The 19489-nt window shown below is 31.1% G+C and overlaps 1 non-coding gene across 1 annotated transcript; it reads left to right on the forward strand.

Annotated features, from left to right (window-relative positions):
• The first annotated feature begins 4559 nt into the window (after positions 1–4559).
• Positions 4560–4695, forward strand: LOC126033243 (small nucleolar RNA SNORA72). The gene has a single exon (XR_007504359.1). It is a non-coding gene; the product is annotated as a small nucleolar RNA SNORA72 (small nucleolar RNA).
• The last annotated feature ends 14794 nt before the right edge of the window (positions 4696–19489 follow it).

Genomic DNA, 19489 nt, shown 5'->3' on the forward strand with positions numbered 1-19489 from the left:
TAAATAATGATTGATTAAAAAAGAAACAAAACACATGGAACTATGGATCCATTGTTAATGTAAAATGTGGAGAATAGCAAATCAAAGAAAAAGAACATATTGGCTTTCAAATATTCACACTTGAAATTCAGAGCATTGTAAATCATTGATGCTTCAACAAAAATATAAATGCACAAATAGATTGTCATTTATTATTCTAAATCTTGTAACCAGAAATAAAATAATTAGTAAAAAAAAAGTCAACAGAGGTAATATGATATTATTTAAATCTCAAAGTAAATTTTTATCTTGTCTATGTTTTGGTTATATTTCTTTGAATTTAAATATATTTTTATAGTTTTACAACATATATATTATGTAGAATATATTATACAAACTCATATTTCAATTTAGGAATACAAAAATGAAATTGTTAACTAATGTATTCATTACCAGAACTTGTTATTAATTTGCACTATACAATTATTTTTGTAACATAAAAATATGCACTTTTACAATAAAATATTTTAATGCTTACTTAATCAATTAGAATTTAATACTAATCACTTGAAAATAGATAATTGAATTATTATTTACTGAATAATAATGAAACTTCATAAAATTTATGAGTTCAAGAAAATTAATCGATATTTCTGGAAACAATATTGCATGTAGATTCCATTCAAATGAAAAATATAAGCAATTAAATTTCCTTTTCATAATCTTCATAGGTTTAATACTTTAACCTTTACTTTACTGCTAATGTTAAATAACCTAAGATTTATGTATCATTTGAAGTAATTACCCTATATCAAATGTTCTCTAACTAATTATTTACAAATGTTAATGTATACCTTTAAATCAAATAATATTATAATTGAATTTTTTTATTTTTCTCTGTCTTTATGGTAGCTCTTTAAAACTCAATTAAAAATGTTTGAATAAAAGAAGAGTGAGTGCTTTATGATACAGATTAAACTGATGGAATTATCAATTAGAAGTACATTGTGTACCAAATTAATCCAATTAATTCAATACTTTCTAATTTATTTTTCTATGTTTATTTATTTAGAACATTTTCAACAGTAACACAATCCTTTAAAACCATATGCTAAAGAAAACAGGAATACAAGATTAGTTGATAGTTTATGTTTAACTTTTCTTAATTTGTCAAACAGGAAAGCTTGAAATTATATTAATAATCATTAGTACTCAATATTAATATCAATATAATATCATACAGTACTCAATATATAATTTACATATTTTGATAAAAATGTATCCACATTAAGTAGTTTATTGACGAATATTGTAAATAATGGAAAGTCAAACATAAAGAATAATAAATATATTGTTATTACTATTATTGGTATGATTTGTATATCCAATCTATTATGGAATGATACATAAATAAGTAAATATGCAAGCTCAATTTTGTTGACTTCTCTCTTCTTTTTTATTTTTGGGCCACACCAGTGACACTCAGAGGTTACTCCTGGCTATGCACTCAGGAATCGTTTAAGGCTTGGGGACCATATGGGACCCCAGGGGCTTGAACCGTGGTCAGTCCTGGCTCAGCCTCATGCAAGGCAAATGTCCTACCTTTATGACATTGCTCCCACTCCTGATTTCTCATTTTTGTATTTTTTTGTGTGTTTAGGTGACACTCATTTGAGCTCAGGAATAATTCCTGGCAGGAATTTGGAGACTATATGTGGTACCAGTTATCAAGTCTGGTCAATTGCATGAAAAGTAGGAACCTTTTCTTCTATACTCTCTCTCCAGCCCATGCATACACATTTGGTAAGAGTATAGTTTCTAATAAATAATTATTTTGATTAAGTAGTAGTCTTAAATAGAAAATGTGTACTCATCTCCTGAAATAATTTATATAATCAAAATGACTATTTTGAAAGCTAGTCCAAATATTTAATGCCTAAGAATATTATTATAATATTAATATTATATAATAATAAATATTTATTAAAGATAGAAATCAATTTAAAAAGATTACTTTTTACTAACATAAGTATTTGAAACCAGTAATCTAATGTTATTCTAACATAAATTATTTTTAAAAGATTTTTTTATGTAAAGCTTTAGGTTATAAGGTTTTTATCAGACATTTTCAGCAATGTCTCATCAACTATCAAATAAAAGTATGCAGAAAATATAAATATGTAGAAAATTAATCTATCTAAAATAAGAATAGTTATATTAGACAGAACCCTTTATAAAATTTTTTTCATAAATATTTATAATAAAAATTTTTCTTATTTTTCTATGGTATAATATTTAATGATTCTAATACCTGTTACCCTATGTTAATAATTTGAATAATGATAAAGTGCTATGTGTTAAATCCTATCAGCAACAGTACTATAAGCTATTGTGCAAATATTGTTTTGGTGTATATGTCTAAAGTGTCTCTTATAGAGGCAGATTGGTATGTCAGTGGCAAATGGAAGTGTGGGCATTGGTGGAAAACAGACATTGATGAAGGAATTGGTGTTACAACAATGTATGTCACAAATAACTTTGTAATTTCACTGAGACTAAATTTGGGCCACATCTGTGTATGCTAAGGGATCTCTTCCAGTGGTATGCAGTGAATAATATGTGGTGTAGGGAACAAACTCAATCAGCCACATGTAAAGCATGTGGCTTGAATTATTTATCTGACACATAACATACCACCCTTTGTAAATTATGAAACCAATTGCCTTTTAGGAGTTTACTTAAATTATTTATTGAAAGATACACTCTTGAAATAAATGTCAGTGATAAAATTTACAATTTTGTATTTTAAATAATTTTATCCAATTTTTCCATTAAAAGTTTGCAACAAATTTGTAAAAACAAAACATAACAAAACACAAAATACCTCAGATGAGTTAAAGCAAAAGCTTAATAAGTAAGGATTTTGTCTTCACAGGGTTGATCCCTTGATCTCCAACACTCCTTAAGATTCCTTAAGCCAGACAGGAGTTATTTCTGAATACTCATCCAGGAGTTACCCCCTGAGCACAGCCCATTGAGGCCCCAAAACAAAAGAAAAACAAAAACAGAACAAAACAATACAGAAGCTATCTTTTATAATACTGCTTGAAAGTTTCAGAAGTATGTTAATATGTACCTAAAATATTATTGTCAACAATATGTAAGCCACTATGATTAAAATAAAAATTATATTTAATAAAAGAAAATTACCTCACCATACATACTATGGCACCAAATATGTGAAAATTTAATAGTAGTTCAAAATAAAATATTTTCTGTAAAAAAAAAGAAAAATATGTTGTAGGCTTAGATATTTTTAAATGTCTATTAAAACAAAATTTATTGAATTAAAGGTATGAAACTAATTTCTACAATTTTATATAACTTTAAACATTATTGTAAATTATTGATAAACAATGATTAAGGAAAAAATTTAAAATACTTTTCCAAAGAAATTTAGAAAGTGAAAACATAATCGAGACTAAAATCACATATATCAAGACTATATAAAGTCATCACAAAATTTAATAGAAAACTTTAAACTGCCCAGTAATTGCAAAATTAGAAAAAAACATTATCTAGAAGATATATAGGCTAATATCACATAAAATTATGTTAAGACTTTCTCATTTGGAAAACAAATTTCAACCCCAATAAATAGAACAAAAAATATCAATAAGATAAACAGCTTGGGTTATGGTAAGTACAGTTAAATTATACTCTGGTAATTCCTATATTGTTATGTTACTGTAAATTGAAATAATATCCAATTTTAAAATTATGAAAACATTTTCCTGAAAATATATGAATGCATAACAGAAAATGAGTTTTCTTCTGCAATAATTAAACTTCACATGATTAAAAATTGTACTATAATGCATCTACTTTACAGCTTCACATCCCCTCACCATTTGCAAGTTAATAAATCATTCTTGTTTTTGTGGAGTATACTTCTTACCTGGTATTAAATGCCTTACAATAATTCACTTCACAGCATTCTGCCATACTCCCTCCTGTTTTAATATTGCCAACTTATCAAAATCAATTTATTCTCTCTAATGTTCAAGTTTGATCTGGGAATTATCCAATATGTTTCATACTCAAGTTTTCCTCTTAAACATTGTCATTTTTAGTTTAAAAATCTACTGTATTCACTACTATAAAGAGGATGAATGATGAGTATTTTAATGTCACCATTAAAATACTAAAACAGTATAATTTTAGAAATTGTGAAAATAAAAGCATGATGTTAAATGAGTAACTGTTTTGCAAATAAATTTCATAGTGTGATGATTCAAGGTAATTATCTTCTTTATGTTTGGGGGGCCATACCCAGGGCCCAGTAACTCAGTACTCAGGGGTTACTCCCGGCTCTGCACATTAAAATTACTCCTGGCAGGCTTGGAGAACCATATGGGATACTGGGGATCAAACCAGGGTCAACTTTGTAAAAGACAAATGTCCTATCCACTGTGCAATCACTTCTCCCCAGTAATTTATTTTTTAAATTGTTATTATTTTTAAACCTAATTAACAATTAAAATAAAATGTAAGTTATATTGAGATAAAAGACATTTTTTGTGTGAATATTCTCACTGTTCTGATTTTGCCATAATCAGGGCAGGCTAACCATTAGCTATATTAAGACCATGCATGTGTCCCCAGGCCTAGTTCTTTACCCACCTAGGTCTGGTCTTAGTAATGCTGGTGATAAATAGTCTGGAAGCCCTGACTATGCCTTTCTAGTTCAATTCACCTAGAAGGGTAGAAGAGCTATTGGGCGACTGTGGTGGGAGGGAATCATTGCTAATTTGAGTTTACCAGTTGGCAATAAATGTAAAAAGAAAAAAAAAAATTTTAAATGAAAAAAAAAAAGACATTTTCTGTAACAAACTGATAGCTTCTTGTTTAGTTTTAAAGTGGAAGATAATATTCCAGTTTTTTTTAATTAAATTCAAATGAACTCAGTTAAATTATCTACCTATATTAATCGGATCGAGAATTAAGTGTCACAGAAAGTTTTTATTGGTAATTCATAGTGAAAATGAGGGACACCTTTGAGAAATATAAATAAATTAGTGAGAAAAACAGTGCTATTCCTGCAACATTGAAATTGACAAAAATAAAAAAGTACAATTACATTAGTAAGTCAAATTGTACAATCAAAATTGGTAAGTTTACACTGCAAGAAAGGCTGCGGGAACTTTTGGTGGTGAGAGTGCAGATAAATACACCCATTTGGCCTGGAACCAGAGCTGAGACTTGGAGCACAGGCATTCCATGTGGAGGCTGGGGTTCAATATCCAGCACTCATGATTTTCCTAGAAATGTTAGGAGTAAAATATCTGAGTACCTCTATGAGTTGCCTTCAAATCAAAAAGAAAACCAGTACTATTTTTTCTTACATAAGTTAGAATTTAAAAGAAATTAGACCAGGGTTGATTTTGAAAGGAAGGAATAAAGGAATCAATAGCTAACATTAATGTTACGTTTTGTTTTGTGATGACAGGGATTGAACGTAGGGTCATGATGCAAATGCTATTTTCCCTAACCAAACACACACACACACACACACACTCACACACACACACACACACACACACAGTCTATGCTATGATTATTAAGAAAATATAACTGAATAATTGAGAAATTTAGTAATTTATTATATTGTTAATGTACTAATATAGCCAACCTTGCCTTAAAGAGTCTTTCTTAATATATACATATATGTTAGATGTAGATGTATATTCACATGAAGGCAAATTGGGGCAGAAAAGTAAGATACTAATTTCCCTGTAGTGAAGCCAGAGATTTCTCCAATTTATTTAAGCCTACAAATATACCAAGAAGCCTAGAAAATGCATGTACATACATATTGTGGATAGTAGCATGATTGTTCCTTTACTGAGTTATCTGTAAAATTTAGATTAATTGTAAGATAGATACATTTTCTAGCTTTTATTAACTTTTTATTACCCACTTTGTATTTCCTAAATTATTCATGAATGAAATAATGGTTTTCTGCATTAATAATATATAACTACACTGAGAGATAAAGCAAGATAAAATGTAAGTGGCAAAGAAATAAAATTGTGACAGCTTTTATGATCTCCATTTATCTAGTGTTTTCTATTATTAATCATTATGTCATCTTTGATGGGGTACATGCTCATGAAGATATTTACTCACTGACAGGTAGTAATATTAGTAATATTTTTGTAAATATATGCACTTCCCACTTATTAAATATCAAGGAGAAAGTTTTATATATTTTTACTTTTTAGGCATGGTATTTTAAAATATTTAGCAAAATTAGGTAATTAATCCATTTTAGGGGGCACACCCATTGACGCTCAGGGGTTACTCCTGGCTATGTGCACAGAAATAGCTCCTGGCTTGGGGGGACCATGTGAAGCACCGGGGGATCAAATCACAATCCATTCTAGGCTAGTACACAAGGCAGACACTTTACCTCTAGCGCGACTGCTCCAGCCCCATATAATTCATTTTTAACATTGCTAACTAAGGTAAAATTGTTAATATTTCAGTAGAATAAAATAATATATTTAATAGACTATTCTTAAAATAATCCATGATCAGAATGATGCTCACTGAGAAATATAAAAATTTTCCTAAATTTCCATCACTAATGATTTGATTGGGTTTGTTTTAGGTTCACACAGAGTGGTGCTCAGGGCTTACTCCTTGCTCTGTGCTCAGGAACACTCTTGAAAAGATTGGTGAATCACATTGAATGTCAGGGAATGAAGTCCAATCTATCATACCTGCATAGCAAGTGCTTTAATGATACCAAGTACTCTCATTTCATAAAATATATTATGAAAATTTAATTCAAACTAAACTTATAAAATAAAATATCTAAATAGCATAAACCACACTTTCAAGAGAGCATTCTTTGATTTCAAATGTATAATGTTTATAGTGAATTGTATGTTCAAGAGATTACTGATTTTATTTTCTTTGACTAGAACCGGCCTTATAGATTCTAATTGGTTTATTGAGAGATACATATATATCTAATATATGTATGTATATTTTAGATATAAAGATAAATTTTAATGCTTTAATTTTCACCAAAGATCTTGAGACTTAAAATGGGTTTAAGTACCTTCTAATTCAACCCTTTGTTTTCATTAAAGTAAACATAAAGAAAACCAATTATGTTATTAAATTCTGTGAGTTTTCTTCTTGCTGTTGTTAGTTTGGGGGCCACATCTAAGCAGTACATAGTGTTTACTCCTAGTTCTAAGTTCAGGGGTGTATCCTGGTGTGCTCAAAGGCCAATGTGGTGCTGAAGATCAAACCTGGCTGGCCACTTAGACAGCAAGCTCCCTGTGTCCTTATGTATACTACATAGCTCTATAGCCCTATCCCAAGTTATGTCATTTCTATTGTAAGAGTTATTTTAGTTTTAATATATTACCTGACATTTCACTAATTTTTTTGGGTATTTTTGCTTGTTTGTTTGTTTTGCTTTTTGGACCACACCTGGAGATCCTAGGGGGTTATTCTTGGCTATGTGCTTAGAAATAGCTCATGGCTTGGGAGACCATATGAAACTCTAGGGTATTGAACTGTAGTCCATCCTAGACTAGCACATGCAAGGCAAACACCCTAATGCTTTTGCCAGAGATCCTGAACTTTTACTATCGTATTTATTGCTTCTGCATTCTCTGTTAACAGAAATGATTCTTTAATGCTACAAATAAACACTTCAGTAATCAAGAAAATTTACCATCTATTGCTTAAAATATATCTAGATATCACAAGTTGAAGTTGATTTTGTTACACAAGTACAATTTGTCCTCAATTGTATTGTAAAAATATGAAATGAAAAAATTTAAATAGAAATGAAGATTTTTCTAGTTTTGAAGAAGTGATATACACATACTCTCATATGAAACATTAAATATAATTAAAAACTTTCAAATGTTATTTTCCTCTCTAGTCCTATAATCTTAAAACCAAATGACTATTCTTTCAAATAACTTGACTTTTCTTTGGAAGAGTTTCAGTTCATAACACTAGAACATATATAAAAGCATTTAAAAATATATAAAGTATTAATATAATATAATGAATCTAAACCTTTGGCAAGAAGATATGTTAAGAAATATAAGCAGATATTTTCATAGTAACTATGAGAAAAAATTTACTTAAGTTTCTATCAAGTTAATTTTTGCACATATGATTCAGTATATTTTTATAAGTTAATAACTAACTAAAATTAAATGTACCTTTTTATGTGTTTATGGGTCACATTTTGGTAGTTCTCAGAACTTCTTATTCTGAGCTCAGGGTTCACTCATGGATTACACTGGAGTCATAGGTGGTGCCAAGAATTTGAGAGTTGGTTGGCTTCATACAAGATAAGTGTCTAACATATTTGTATTATCTCCCTGGCCTGGATGAATATTTTAGATTTCAGAATCATATAGACTACTTGCCTTTGTTTTTCAGGAACTAGAGAGGTAGAATCAAGACTGCACTTATAAGCAGCTGACTAGGTTTTTTTCCTATGGATTTATTCTTTAGCACAGATGAAGAGCAAGCCTTGAGCACCACCTGGTGTAGCCCAAAAATAGACCAAAAAAAAAGAATTATTTCAAATTTTTGACATAATATTTCTTAACAAATATATGAAAACTTAACATTATAGATCAATTGCATTTTCATTGCTTGAATGTCAGTTAATTAAATCCACTGTAATGTTAGAATATGTAATCTAAGTGTTTATCGGAAAACTACATACTGGAATTTCTTTGAAGCTTAAAAATCTGATTTTTTTTTTCTGTGTCTTGTTGCAACTGTTCTTAGGTTAAAATACAAACAAATACTTTAGTCACAACTTTACCAGTTATATTATTTGGAATATAATAGAAAAAAATGTTATCCTATGCTCAATTTTATATAAACACGGTAGCTTATCTTATTTAATTGCTACATATTTCTTCATTATTCTATTGGCCACTTTTATTATTATATTAGATACATGAAGGACTTATTCAAAACACAGAAACAAATGCAGGTTACTCTATAATGTCGTTTTCTATATGTAACATTGGCAATCCTCCTCTTTCACAGCCACATAGCACATTATACAAAAAATAGAAATAGAGCTGGAGCTATAGCACAGTGATAGAGTGTTAGCCTTGCATGTGGCTGACCGGGAACTGACTGGGTTTGCTAGCCTGCATCCCCTATAATTCTGCAAACCTGCCAGGAGCTATTTCTGAGTGCAGAGCCAGGAGAAACTTCTAAATACCACTGGATGTTGCCCAATATCCCCCAAGATTAGCACAAATATAAATTTTGATATTATATTTTGTCTCATGAAGTTATATATTTATTGCAGTGTACATATAATCAACATCAAAATATATGTCTATTACATGAGTTATAAAATATTTAAAAATACTACCATATTTTAGTAAAACTTTTATATTATGATTTATAATATGGTTTTAAATAAATATGTCTCATATGTTACAGCATATCAATTTTTTTATCCACTGTTTTTAGGAAGGAGTTTCAAAAAGTGCTCTGATAGTATATTGGAATAATGCTTCAGTGTTAAAACAAAAAGATGAAGTGTGGTTAAAGAGAATAAAGCAGGTAAGTCACTGACCTTGCACACATTTTGTCCTGATTCCATTTTCAGAACCAAGTTTGTTTCAACAAACTGTGCCAGGAATACAGAGAGAAGAGTGCAGAGCAACAAGTAAGCCTTGGTCATACTCTCGTGTGGCCCTAAAACTATTGAAGAGAAAATAAGAGAATGAACCTTCTGGCGCCCCGCTACACCTGGGCTTACTTACTTTGGCCATTACCCCAAACAATTACCATAAGGATGTTTGGGAGTCTACAGACTATATCTGATGGTAATAGGAAGTTATGCGGTACCAGGGATTGCAGTGGGTTGGCATTAGATCCTGTACTATCTCTATACCCCATTATCTTTATTTATGGCTTATAAAAGTCAATACAGAGTATATATATTAATTTATTTATTATTGCTTTGATTTTATTTTGCCTATTTTATTATCGCTTTAATTTAGTTAAGCATATAGGTGGATAAAAACATACTGCAGCTGTTATTTGCTACACCAACTGCATTTTATCCTTACTTTAACTAGAAATTAGAAAATAATTTTCTAGTAACTTAACATTTTAATAATTTTGCTACTACACTGACTAAAAATTTATAATAAAAATAAAATTGTATTAGTGACAAAAGTTAAAATCATTAATTTTATTCCCATACATGTAAGGACAAAAGTTTAAATGACATAACAAACAGAATACATTTATATACTTTTAAATTTTTTTCACAATTTCTTTCTTTCTTTCTTTCTTTCTTTCTTTCTTTCTTTCTTTCTTTCATTCTTTCTTTCTTTTTTCTTTCTTCTTCTTCTTCTTCTTCTTCTTCTTCTTCTTCTTCTTCTTCTTCTTCTTCTTCTTCTTCTTCTTCTTCTTCTTCTTCTTCTTCTTCTTCTTCTTCTTCTTTTTTTTTGGCTGATATAAACCAGTGAAGTGTCTTAGTTTTGCTGACTTAAAAAACATCATATGATATATAGAATATTTAGATTTATTGCTCAAAGCTTTAGAAAATTGGCTAGTATGGATCAATATTATGTGTTGACAAGGGTCTTCATTTTGCTTATAAATAAGTATTAGAACTTCTCAAAATGAGAGAATTGGAGAGCACATAAAACTGAGAGACAAAAAATACAAGACACAAGAATTGTAGAGATACTTTAAATAGCTGCAGCATGTGGATCTTAACTCTGAGTGGGACCAACATATACTACCAGGTAAGTATGTGTAAATGTCAGGCATACACTGGCAGGGATAAGCTTTCTTGGGAGTAAATTTGAAATTTGAGCACCACTTGGAAGTTCTTGTTTAAAAGACAAAAACAAAAACAAAAAAACAGCAAGATTTCACCTTTTCCCATAATAGAGCAGTAGTCAATCATGTATAATTACCCAGTTTATCTATCCAATTATCTATTATTAGATACTTAGGCTGCTTCCAAATCTTGGTTATTTTAAGTAATGTTCTGAAAAACATAGGCATGCTTATCTCTTTTTAAATTATTGTTACTTTCTTGTTCTTGGAGTATATAAACAATTTTATACTTTTCTATACTTATCTTTCATTTTTGTTCATTCTTTTTTCTTATTCTTTCTCTTCTTTCTTTTCTTTCTCTCTCTTTCTTTCTTTCTTTCTCTCTTTCTTTCTTTCTTTCTTTCTTTATTTCTTTCTGTCTTTCTCTCTTTCTTTCTTTCTTTCTTTCTCTCTTTCTTTCTTTCTTTCTTTCTTTCTTTCTTTCTTTCTTTCTTTCTTTCTTTCTTTCTTTCTTTCTTTCTTTCTTTCTTTCTTTTTCTTTTTTTTCCATTCTATCTCTCTCCTCCTCCCAACTTTCTTTCCTGACCCCCTTCCCTTTATTTCTTCCTGACTTCTTTCTCCAGTCTCTTTCTTGATTGAGAAATTCTCAAACCATTTTCCAAAAACTCTTGTTCATCAGCAGTGCATCAAAAAATAAGTTTTTCCTACATTCCCCCCAAAAATTATTGTTTGAAGACAATAGATCATTGATATTTCCAATATATATGAGACTTTTTGTGAAGGAAAATCTGATGATAATAGCTTATAAAAATTGGAAGGGGTGGAGCGTGTCACAGAGCGGTAAGGCATCTTTCTTTCCGCTGCTAGTCTAGGATAGACTGTGTTTGATCCTCTGGCCTCCCATATTGTCCCCCAAACCAGGAGAGATTTTTAAGCTCATAGCCAAGAGTAACTTCTGAGTCTCACCAGGTGACAAAAAATAAAATAAATAAATAAATTTGGTAGTTAAGAGAATCAATAAGTTATAATAATAGTTATAATTACTGTGTAAATCAGAGGTAAAAAATGAAAGAGTAAATTTAGGGAAAGAGGCAAGAACCTTGTTTTCTTACCTTGTTTATGAGAACACTAATACCATCATGGGCAACTTCAGTGCTTGATATCATGTAACCACAATTAGCTTTATAGATGGAACTCCTATGTATGATCATAAGAGGGTTTTAGATTCACCATATGAATTTGGAGAAGATACAAAAAGTCCTTCCATAAAAACATGTTAAATATACAATTTATGCTATTGATAAATAATCTTGTTTTATAATATATCTTAAACATGAATATATACACTTTAATCATGCATTTATACACAGCTTAATTTATATAAGAATATCCAAATGAGAATAAAGTATGCATGCCATCTTTAAATGAATACTGAAGAAAATACAAAGAAAGGTGCTTGTGTGTCATATTAATTCATTTAAACAAAGTTTTTTTTTATAAAATAGAGAAAATAAAGCACAATATCAAGCATAATTCCTAAGAGTGACATCTTGGTTCCTTTTCTTCCCTTTTCTTCTATTCCCTAAGCTCTGGAGTCAATGGTTTAGACATTCTCCCAATTTTACTGCATTACAGTTCCTCATCCAAATAGTCTATATACCACAGAAAGATGGGATCATCTTGTTTTTCTTTCTTATCATGATCTATTTCAAAATATTCCATTTATAATTAGGTTGTAGAAAACTGCATGATTTCATTGTTCCTATCATCTGTATTTTATTCTATTGTGTATATTTACTGCATCTTAATAAACCATTCATCTGTTGTTGGACACCTAGGTCGATTCATATTTTAGTTATTATACTAAGGTCAGCAATTAATAATGGTGGGAATGTCATTTTGAATGACTGCTTTAAGAAGGTAGATGACCAAAACTGAAATTAATGGGTCATATGGCAGCTCTATTCTGTTTACCGAACACACTCCATATTTTTTCCACATGAGTTTAATCAAACTACAGTCTCAATAGCAGTGGATGAGTTGCTTTTTCACAACACCAATTGCACAGATAGTTCCTGCTATTTTTGATATGTGTCATTCTAACTGATATGAGATCATATGTGTCATTTTAACTGATATGAGATTATATATCACTGTTGTCTTGATTTGTTTCCATAATGTATGAGAATAATGCTAAGAACTCTTTCTTTTGCCTACTGGAGATCCACCTCTCTTTGAGAAGTTTCAGTTAATTTATTCTCTCCATTTTTTGATAGGGTTTTAATTTTTTGACCCTTATGAAAGCATTATATACCCTAAGTATATATTCTTTATCTGATGAGTTGAATGAAATATTTAATTCCACCTAGCTAATTTTTAGTTTTAACCTATATTTTTCTCGATGAAGAAAAACTTGAATTTGACATTGTTCCATTTTTTAATTTTTAGTTTCTATAAAATTGAAAAGTAATTTATATTGTTTTATGCATGCAATATTTCAACACCAAATTCTTCCCTCCACCAATGTCCTGCCAATTCCATTTGTCTCTCATTTACTAGTCTGTCTTTAAGTTGATGTAGCCCCATTTCATTAATTTTATTCTATTATCTTTGCAAATAATATCAGATCAATAAGGACTCCTTGGAGATTCAAATCTTCAAAAACTCTGCTTATTTTTCCCTCAACCTACTTTAGATTTTCAGTCAAATGTCAAGGTCTTTGCCTCGCTTTGAATTAACTTTTTTGTAAGAAGCAAAGCATAGATCCAGTGTAATTTTTTACACATATTTAACCAATTTTCCCAGCACAACTTATTGAAGAGACTCTCTTTTCTACAATTCATATTTTCAACTCCTTTATTAAAGCTTAACCATTATATATTGGAATATTTCCTATCTGTATTCTATTATGACAATTGATCAGTATCTATCTTTATTTCATTACCATGCATTTTTGATCACTAGAGCTTTTAATCCAGTTTAAACTGTGGTTATGAGATAAATTCCATTTCTTACTTCAGTATGGTTTTAGTTACTCATTGTCTCTTGTAGATACTGGCTATTGTAAATAGTGCTGCAATGAATATAGGTATGCAGGAGGCATTTTTGCATTGCTTTTTTAGTTTTTTGTTTCTTTATTTCTCTTTCTTTCTTTTTTGATTTTAGGGTATATCACTAGGAATGACATAGCTGGATCATATGGGAGCTCAATTTTTAGTTTTTTGAAGAATCTTCATATTGTTTTCCATAAAGATTGGACTAGACAGCATTCCCACCAACAGTAAATGAAAGTTTTTTTCTCCCCACATGCCCACCAGCACTGATTGTTTTTATTCTTTCTGATGTGAGCCAGTCTCTGTTGCATGATATGGTGCCTTATGATGATGAGTTACCCTGATGATTAATGATGTGAAGCATTTTTCATGTGACTTTTGGCCATTGCATTTGTTCTTTGAAGAATTGTCTGTTCATTACTTCTCCCCATTATTTGATGGGTTTAGATATTTATTCTTGTGAAGTTCTGTCAGTACCTTGTATATCTTAGATATTAGCCCCTTATGTCATGGGTATTGGGTGAATAGTTTCTCCATCCTGGGAGTAGTCTTTGTATCCTTGTCACTTTTTCTTTGATGTGTAGAAGCTTCAGCTTAATAAATCCCATCTATATTTTTATCTCCGCTTCCACTTGTTTGGACAGGCTCTTTCCTCCTTGAAGATGCTTTTGATCTCAAAGTCATGAGTGGTTTACCTATATATTGTTCTATATACCTAATAGTTTCAGGTCTGATATCAAGGTCTTTAATCTATTTGTATTTGACCTTTGTGCATGTGTTAGATGGAAGTCCATGTTCACTTTTTTGTATGTGACTGAACAGTTGTCTCAGCACCACTTGAAGAGGCTTTCCTTTTAGCTTTTCTAACCCCTTTATCAAGATTAATAGTATGCCTGGGGAACATTCTCTGAATACTCAAGTGTAGTCCTCTAATATGAGCATCTCTCTTTAGTCAATACCATGCTGTTTTAATGACCATTGCTTTGCAGTACAATTTAAAGTTAGGGAAAGTGATGCATCCCATCTTCTTTTTCCTTAGGGTTGTTCCTACATCTTTTGTTGAATTGATTCCAAGACACTTGATATTTTTATACTACTTATTTAGTATTCATTTTCATTTTGGGGTCACAGCAAGAATTTCTTCAGACTCTGCTCTCAGGAATTACTACTGGTAGTGCTTGGAAAACCATGTCCAATGCTGGAGATTGAACTCAGGCAATACCAGTTGCAAGGTAAACAATCCTACTATCTCTGGTCTCACGTATTATTATTTTTTTTTTACTTTTTGGGCCACACCCAGTGTCACTCAGGGATTACTCCTGGCTATGTGCTCAGATATAGCTCCTAGCTAGTAATATTTTAGGTACATAGTGACATTGAATCAGGGACATTCCCACCACCAATGTTGTCCTCCCTCATCCCTGCTCCCAGCATGCATCCTATATCCCCTGTATATTCCCCGAGCTGCTAGTATAAGTGGCCCTCTCCTCTGTGTCTAGCATGTTGTAGATTAGTTATCAATTCTGTTGTCATTGGCTTTGGATTTGGTGTTTAAGTCTAATCATTTTTTATTTCTACTTAATGTTCATACGACTGTTTTGTCTTGGTACCCTCCATTATATCCCCCTCAATTTCTGAGGTGGAACAAGATGGTATGATAGTGCTGTATTTTTATATATGGTCAGTAATATATTTGAGGAAATTTTATTCCACCATTATTTTGTTGAGAATTTTTATTATTAATGGGTGTTGAATACTGTTTTAAAAACTTTCTATTTATGTTAATAGATGAAAGTTATGTATTATGTTAATTTATTTGCGTATACTGAACCACCCTGGCATCCTGCTATGAATTCTACTTGATCAGAGTTATTAATTATTTATACATTGTCAGGTTTATTTAGCTAAGGTTTTGTATAGATTTTTGCATTGGTGTTCATTATATAAATTTGTCTAAAATTCTTGCATTGAAATTCATCAGGGAAAATGATCTAATATTTCTTTTCTAGAAGGGTCTCCATCTTTATTAGTAACATATCCAAGTTAAACGAATTAAGCTTCATAGTGGATAGTAGATGTTTTGGAAGAGCTTAAAGAGTAAACTCCTTCAGGCATTCCCTATGTTTTGATAGAAATCACCAATGAAACTCTCTGGAGAGAGAATTTTGTTTTTATTGTTATTCCTTTGCTCTGTTTGTTTGTTTTTTCTAGGTGGGGCACACCCTGCAGCACTCAAAGGTTATTCCTGGCTCTGTCCTCAAAAATAGCTCCTGGCTCAGGGGACCATATGGGATGCCAGAGATCAAACCTGCATATCTCCTGGGCCAGCCGCATGCAAGGCAAATGCCCTACTGCTGTGCTACCACTCTGACTCCTACAGATATTCATAATTATGGTTTTTATATTCTTATTTGTGATTGGCCTGTTTGGTCTTTTAACTTCTTTCTTGTTTGGCTTTTGAAGATCACATAACATTGAAAGTGTGTTCATTTTATTTAGGTTCCAAACCTAATTTGTTCATAATAACCTCTTATATTGTTTTAACTCCTGAGGGTCCATTTTAATTTTTCATCTTTTATCTCTGACTCAATTTATATAAATATTGTTTCTCTCTCTTTTTTAATTTCATAAGTCTAGCTAAAGATTTTCTATCATCTTTGGTTTTATTGACTCTAAACTGCTTTCTTGATTCTATTAAATTCTGCTCTTCTTTTACAATGGCAATCTATATATTTTAGGGTTTCTTTGTTCACAATATTTTTAGATGTATATTTGCAATCTTGATTTGGACTTTATTTAGCGTAGGCAAGTATTGCTTCAGTCAATGTGTTTCTTTAGGTTTATGAGCAAAATCTCTATAAACTTTTCTGGGGCATCATTTAAAAAAAATGTTGATATATGTTTGTATTCCTTGGTCCCTTAACCAATAATAATTCCATTTATGTCATTAAATACATTGTAGTGAATGCTATTGGGTTTCAATAAGTGTGGATGTCCCACACTTTTCTTATTCTAATTTTTTTATTGTAACACCATGTTTAACCAAATTGTTCATAATACGGTTATTTTAGGCAATAAATATTTAAGTAGCTATCATCTCAACAGTGTGTCCTTTTCTTCACCAGTGTCCCCAGTCCTTTATATACTACAATAATCTGCCCTCTTGTATGCTAAATAAATTTATTTTATTTTGTTTATTACAATACAAAGGCAAATTGATCAAAACTTAGCTCAATATGGGTCAATTTGTAATATTTTTATATCTCTCATTCTCATAGTGTAATTATTACTTATCTATGGTTAATGCTAGTTGAATTTCTGTTACTATTTAAGCTCAGTAAGTTTGCTGATCTTCTATATTAATTTCCCATCAGATTTGCTGTGATCTTACTGCATTGACATTCCTATGAAATATTGAGTGTCTAGGATATATATATTTGGAACAAATGTGGTGTCTTTGCAGTTTGATATATTATATTGTAGACATTTTCTGTCTGAGGGAATCAGTTTGGCTGGGCTGTACTATGCCTTCAGGTAGAAAAGGAAATATCCTGGCCCCAATTCCAGGAAGCCCTACAGATTTCTATAGATTATACATGTTTTTCCCCATCTTCTCATTCTGAGTATGTTGATATTCTGTGAGATTAGTTGTTTCCTATAGGCAGCAAATGGATGTTTCCTGCGCTAAGACATACAGATTTTATATGGACTTTTTCCATTGAAATTGAAACTAATGATATGTAAATCTTTATTCATATTTTGTGTGTATGTATGCGAAGTCAAGATTTTTTCAAAGTATATTAGTTTATCATAGGTGGTGTTTTAGTAATGTTGCAGGATGTCTTAATTGTTTCAGATGCTTTCAGCTCTGAATTCATCCCTCTCTCTCATAGGTAAAACTAATATCTATACAAAGTAATGCACAGTAGGCTGGAATATTTTTCTTAGTACTTGGAATACATTATTCTTTTTTTTGCTGGCTTGTAAGATATCTTATGGAAGTTTTGTTGTGATTCTTACATTGTTTCCTTATATTTGAGGATGTTTTCTCTTCTTTAAGTAGTGGTTGCTGTGTCTTAAATTTTTTTCTTGGTTTTGGGTGACACCGGGCAGTGATTAGGGGTTACTCCTGACTCTATGCTTAGAAATCGCTTCTGGCAGGCTTGGGGGACCATATGGGATGCCGGGATTTGAATCACCGTCCTTTTGCATGCAAGGCAAACGCCCTACCTCCATGCTATCTCTCCAACCCCACACTGTGTCTTGATTTCAAAATTTTTTACTAAGTGTGTTGTTATTATTTTGTTTTAGTCTATTTTTCTTGGTACTTTATGAGTCTCTTGAATTCATGCAGATATCTTTCTCCAGAGATTAGAACAGTTTTCCCTATTATTTCTTCCACCAACAATTATTCCACACTTTCTTTAATAATCTGGATCTATTCATTTTTCAATGAGTTGAATTTTTCTTCCAGTGATTATTTTCTTTCCATGACCATTGCATGAAATATTGATTTAAGTTCATCTTTAATGAGGTTTGAGGTTTCATTCGTGCTTGATGATTTCCTAGAATTAACATCTGTCTTCCAGAGAAGGTTAATTCCTTTGTTTCTCTATAGTTTGTGGGTTTTTTTTTTTTTTGTTTTGGTTTTGGGGCCTCATCCAATGGCACTCAGTAGTTACTCCTGGCTCTGTGCTCAGAAATCGCTTCTGGCAGGCCCAGGGGACCATATAGTATGCCAGGATTTGATCCTGGATCAGCTGTGTACAAAGTGGTACACCCTTCCACTGTGCTATATCTCTGGTCCCATGTTTCCCAATGTTCTTAAAGATTATGTGTGCAGTCAAAGTTGGCCATCTCAGGAGGAGATGGGGTCCAAGCCCCCATCCTGCTAATGCCATGCTTGCTGGTTCCATCATCCAGATTCAGTTTTCCTAATGGTCTGATTCTTCACTGACCATTGGCCATTCCCAGTGAAGACACCATTCTGACCACACTTCAGGTACACCTCTTGTTGGGCTGATATCAAGAGGGATATTTTTGGAGTGATGTGGACCTTCCCCAACTCACTTTTTCTGGGAAAATCTGGCAGCTGTAATCATCCTCACAAATGGAATTGCCTTGTTTGTTTTTCCAAAAGGTCCTGAAGCTAAATATATGCCCCCAAAATCATAGCATATTTTAGCATTTGATTTTGGAGAACTTTGTTTGTTTGATGCAAATATCCCTAAAGTAAGACCCCTAATTAATGGACAGGACATATAATAATAAGAGCTTAATAATACTTCAGCCATTGTATTTATGATTTTATTAATGGTACAATAATTTTCAAAAATGAGCTTGCTACTGTACTTTTCCTTTATTTTTCTTTATTTTTATTTTCTTTTTCTTTATTTTATAACTTGACTTTAACTTATCTGGAAAAAATTAAATAATGATTAATTATGCCAAGCATTTTCTTCAAATAAAATTTTTTTTAAAAAATTGTATGCTACGATTAGAGCTTCAGGTTTCCCAATTATCATATGTTTTGTTATTTTTCATCAATATCCTTATATTCTCTTAATCTTACAATTTTTGTTCCA

Source organism: Suncus etruscus, chromosome 16 (assembly GCF_024139225.1).
Source record: "Suncus etruscus isolate mSunEtr1 chromosome 16, mSunEtr1.pri.cur, whole genome shotgun sequence".
In the NCBI taxonomy this organism is placed as follows: Eukaryota; Metazoa; Chordata; class Mammalia; order Eulipotyphla; family Soricidae; genus Suncus; species Suncus etruscus.